We start from the raw sequence: 5,249 nt of genomic DNA, 5'->3' as shown, positions 1-5,249 counted from the left end.
CTCTTTCCAATATTTGAAATTCTCAGTTTCAAAGTTTTCCTATTTCTTCTAATAATTTATAATTTTATATTGATATTAACTATATTATTATGATTTATTGTTAAATATATCAGGTATATAAAAAGTATAAAAATAAGTAATAAGCAACTTTATCCAGTTAAGAAGATAAATATAAACAGCACAGTCGGAACTCCCTATATATCCCTGAATATTCCTTTTCCTCCCCTTCTAAGAGGCTGCCAGTATTTGAATTCAGTGTTTATCATTCCAATATGTGTCTTTATCATTTTACTACATAAATACATGAATCCTGAAACCATATTTTAATTATGAATTCATATCTTAAATTTTGTATACATTTAATCAAAATCTATGTATACTTTGCAACTTGCTTTTTTTTCACAAAATATTAGATTTTTTGAATTATCCATGTTGACTTATGTGAGGCAATTTATTCATCTTTGTTGTGTAGAATTCCATTGGATAAATATAACCCAATATATTTAATTCTTCTACTCTGATGTTCCCAGTATTTTGCTATTACAAAATTGCTATAAAAAAAAATTGCTATAAGTATTCTTATTTATGTTGCCTTGTGTACATGTGGTAGAATTTCTCTAGCATATATACCTAGATACTGAATTATTCAGTTATAATGTGTGCATATCTTCAACCTTGTTCATCTTGTCTATGGTATCTTATTATTTTATATGTTTTTATATATAATATTCTTTCCTTATTAAGTTTTTCTTTTTCTAACTTCCTGAATCGAATGCTTATCTCATTAATTTTCAGTATTTCTCCTTTTCTATTATATGCATTTTTTAAGGCTACAAATATCCAAGTACTGCTTTAGCTGTATCACATAGATTTTGATATGTAGTTTTATTTTTGTTGTTGTTGTTGTTGTTGTTGTTGTTTTTTCTTTCTTTTTTTTTTTTTTGCGGTACACGGGCCTCTCACTGCCGTGGCCTCTTCCGTTGCGGAGCACAGGCTCCGGACGCACAGGGTCAGCGGCCATGGCTCACAGGCCCAGCCGCTCCGCGGCATGTGGGATCTTCCCGGACCGGGGCACGAACCCGTGTCCCCTGCATCGGCAGGCGGACTCTCAACCACTGCACCACCAGGGAAGCCCTGTAGTTTTAATTTTATGTAGTTCATGCTATATAATTTCTAATTTCTACTAGGCTTTCTATTTTGATCCACAAGTTATTTAGAAATATATTATTTAATTTCTAAACATACAGAGATTTTTTTAAAGATATGTATTTGTTGTTGGTGTCTAACAATTGCATTGTGGTACCAGTTTTTTAAAAAATTTGTTCAGACTTATTGTTTAAATGTGGTCAATTTTTTTTTAACCATCGCATGTGTTCTTGAGAAAAATTTTAATCTCTGTGTCTGGGAGATTTGTCCATTTCTCTTTGTAACTCTGGCAGTTTTGCTTTAATTAGAGGCTAAGTTCATGTAAAATAAGAGTTGTTATATTGTCCTAGTGAATAACTCTTTTTATTTTGTAAAACTTTTCTTTATTCTTAGTAATTCAATATTTGACTTAGACACTATTTTGTTTAATAGTCACATAACATATTGATTCTCTGCCCTTTAAGTTTCACCCTATTTGTGTTCTCAGGTTCAAGGTGAGTAAATCTTTAAAGAGCATTTAGTTGGATTTTAAAAAATCATCTCTTACAATCTCTGTATTTTAATTGGTGTCTGTAGTCCACTTACATTTTGGATTTGCCATTTATTTTATGCTTCCTATTATGCTACATTTTCCCCTTGTATGCCTTATTTACTTAAAATTGATCACTTTTTTTTTTTAAAATACATTTTCCCCTCTACTGAACTAGCAGGTATTTAATCCTTTTGTGATTTTTGTATGATTACAATTAAATTTTTAGTGTGCATACAAAACCAAACTCTAAAACTAATCAGTATATTTACCATTCCCCAGCCAATACAAAATTTTATAGTACTTTAACTTCAATTATCTACCCTCTATATTTTACAGAATTTATAACAAATACATTAATTTTAACATTTTTGCCTCATGAAGGTGTAATATTTATAGTAATTATAATTTTAACAGTCATTGTTTGTCCAGAACTTCCCATATTTATAAATTTCTTTGCTCATTATTCCATCTTGCATCTCAGAGTTTCTGAGTGTGTTCAGTTCCCTTTAGAGAAGATCTGTGGTGGTAAACTTAACTTTATTCACACAAAAATATCTGCAGCCCACCCTCAGTTTTGAAAGACTAGCTGGGTACCAGGTTGAAAGTTGTTGTCTCTAATCATTTAGAAGATATTTTACTCTCTTTTGGCTCTTGTTTAAGACAAGTCTGTTGACAGTCTAAACGTTATTCCTTTTCAGGTAATCTCTCTTTTCTCTCCAGATGTTTTTCAGGCTTTCTGTTCTTTTTCTTTGGTGTTCTGTTGTTTCACTACAACAAGTCTTGTTATAGATCTCTTTGTGCTCCCAGAATCAGGATTTATAACTTTCACTGATTCTCAACCTTTAGCTCTTCAAATATTCTTTTTCTCAGTTACCTATTTCTTTCTCTCTTCTCTCTTTCTCTCTCTGTATTCAAATTATATTTATCATAGATAGTCTTTTTTGATGATCTATGTCTCTTAACTTTTGCATTTTCTACCTCTTTGATATTATCAATGACATTTTGGGTAATGTCCTTTATTTTTCTATTAGTATACTAATTGCCCTTTAATCTCTTTCTAACCTGCTTTTTAGCCTGTCCTTTTTAATGAGTAAATCTTTTATTTCTAGAAATTATATTTGATTTTTTGAAAATTTTGCTAGAAATTTATCTGGTACATTGTTCCATTTTAGTGTTTTTAAAAAAATTATTCTGTCTTAATCATGTTTTATATTCTGAACCCAATAATTATATTATCTAAAGTATTTTAGGCATAAATTTTTCTTTTCTTTTCTTTACTGGTTTTCATTCATGGTGCTTGTTTTCTTGTTTGACATGTCACTTTGATTTGTGAGCTCTTTTGTGGGAATTCTTCACAGCATAGTTTAGGAGTGAGCACCTCCAGAGAGGTGCCCCTTGGTTGCTACCAAATTGGAACCATTTTATGTTAATTTCTTGTTTGGGGATGCTCAAGCTTGTCAATGTTACAAATTCATATGACACTATGTAAATATTGTTTTTCTTATTACCATTTTACCCACTTATTTTAACATCCATTGATGATTCTTGCCTGAGTCAGTTACTACTATAATGTTTCTGAAATGATAATTTTCCTAACTTCATTGTTCATTCTACATTTATTAGGTGGCATTCTACTGTGAGGGAGATCTTTCCCTTCTCCCATATTTATTTATTTATTTATTTTTTATGAATTTTTATTTCATGTGATGGATTATAATCCATTACTATCATGTATTTTGATGTTCAAATTCTTCCAGAACTGCTCAGTGGGAGCTATTTCAAGGTGTCTTCTCTGCCCTTTTAATATATCCCCATCATTCTTGAAGCTCTTCCTTACTTTCTGGCACAAACCTTGCATTCCAGGCTCCTCTTGTAGTTTTTGTGCCCTGTCCTGAAATCAACCACTTCTTCAGGGAGTTGGGTTTTTTTCATGGAGAATAGTATTTAGATACCAAAATGTGGTTACTAGATGTGTTTATGCTTCTGGGTTGTCATTGCTTCTAGGCCGTTTTATCTGAGAATACACACACACACACACACACACACACACAGAGTCCATTATCTATTTATCTATCTATCTTTCTATCCTCTATCTTATTGTACCTTGTATCTATCATCTATCCATACCACAGGGTTTATTCTAGCATTTCATTTTCCATATTTACAACTCTCTCTTCAAAAGAGTTGGGTAACATGGCTCCCGATATCTTAAATGCACCTACTTATATGCTCAATCATAGAAATAGTTTCAAACTTGCTAATTAAACACTTAGAAAAAAGTCTGTTGATTAGAGTTTGATATTTGCCTTTAGCATGGGGTATATATTAAAATGTCTGTGTTCAAAAGGATCTTGGGTTAGTTCTTTTCTTCCCTGTTCACTGTGGTTTTGTTATTCATTTTTAATAGTCAGGTTAATTTGTGAGTACATAAAACATTAATGTGGTTCCAAAAGTAAAAAAGTATGCAAAAGGGTAATACTCAAAAGAAGTATGACTCCCCCTATTTCTTCCACCCAGCTTTACTCACCACCTTTAAATAACCAAACTCATTAATTTCTGATTTACTTTCCCTGTGTGTGTGTTTTTTTTAATTTCTAAATACTTTTATGGAGGATTTTACAGGCAAGTTCTCGGCTGAGTTTTAGCTTAGCTTTCTTTGCCAGGCAGTGCTTAAAGAATGGCACTCAAGGTGAAACCTATCTTCCATCCACGGATTAGAGTTTGATCCCAGAATTTAGCTATAACTAGATATTCCTAACATGTCCTCAGTGCTCCTTTCTTTTCCCCGACGCACCTTCCTCTTGCTCTTCTAAAACAATGGTTTGAGTGAAGTGAATTGAACACAGGGAAAAAAACAGTGAGAAGTGAGAGTAACGTTAATATATGTTCTGATAAATCCTCACAGACATCTGCAGAAGGACCCTTCATTCAGCAGTTCATTTGCTTTACACACTAAACACATGTTTATGGAGAGGCCTTTCCTGAGCCACTTTCACTAGGGGCTGTTTCAACATATTTATTGCAGTGATGAAGACCTGGGTTAGGGCAAAAACTTTCAGGAATTTTGTAGATAAAAGGTGGCTTCCTCTTTTAGGTGAGGGTTCCCATGAGGTATATGAAGGGTCAGAGAGGATTCTGAGGGCACTGGTGATATGAGCGAATAGTCTTAAGAAGTAAGTTGTAAACAATGGTGAGACTTCAGGCCAGAATTAGGGCTCCAGGAGAGTGAAGGGGAGGGTTAATGGGGCCCACTGGAGATTTTAAAAAGGTTTTCCCCCCCCAAGCCTTGATGTACTCCTTTTTTTTTTTTTTTTTGAATTTTTAAATTTTATTTTATTTATTTTTTATACAGCAGGTTCTTATTAGTTATCCATTTAATACATATTGGTGTATATATGTCAATCCCAATCTCCCAGTTCATCCCACCACCACCGCGCTACTTTCCCCCCTTGGTGTCCATACATTTGTTCTCTACATCTGTGTCTCTATTTCTGCCCTGCAAACTGATTCACTTGATGTACTTCTTTCCATAGCCCTTCTTTCGAGATGTGATACGTCCATGATTCACATT

At 33.1% G+C, this 5,249-nt stretch overlaps 1 protein-coding gene across 1 annotated transcript in view; it reads left to right on the top strand.

Moving 5' to 3' along the window:
* Positions 1-5,249, top strand: part of COL14A1 (collagen type XIV alpha 1 chain) — a 231,472-nt gene that overhangs the window by 22,383 nt on the left and 203,840 nt on the right. The window lies entirely within an intron of this gene.

The sequence above is a fragment of the Lipotes vexillifer genome, unplaced genomic scaffold (assembly GCF_000442215.2).
Source record: "Lipotes vexillifer unplaced genomic scaffold, Lipotes_vexillifer_v1.1 scaffold440, whole genome shotgun sequence".
Taxonomy (NCBI): Eukaryota; Metazoa; Chordata; class Mammalia; order Artiodactyla; family Lipotidae; genus Lipotes; species Lipotes vexillifer.
This window is presented reverse-complemented; position numbering and strand designations above follow the sequence as displayed.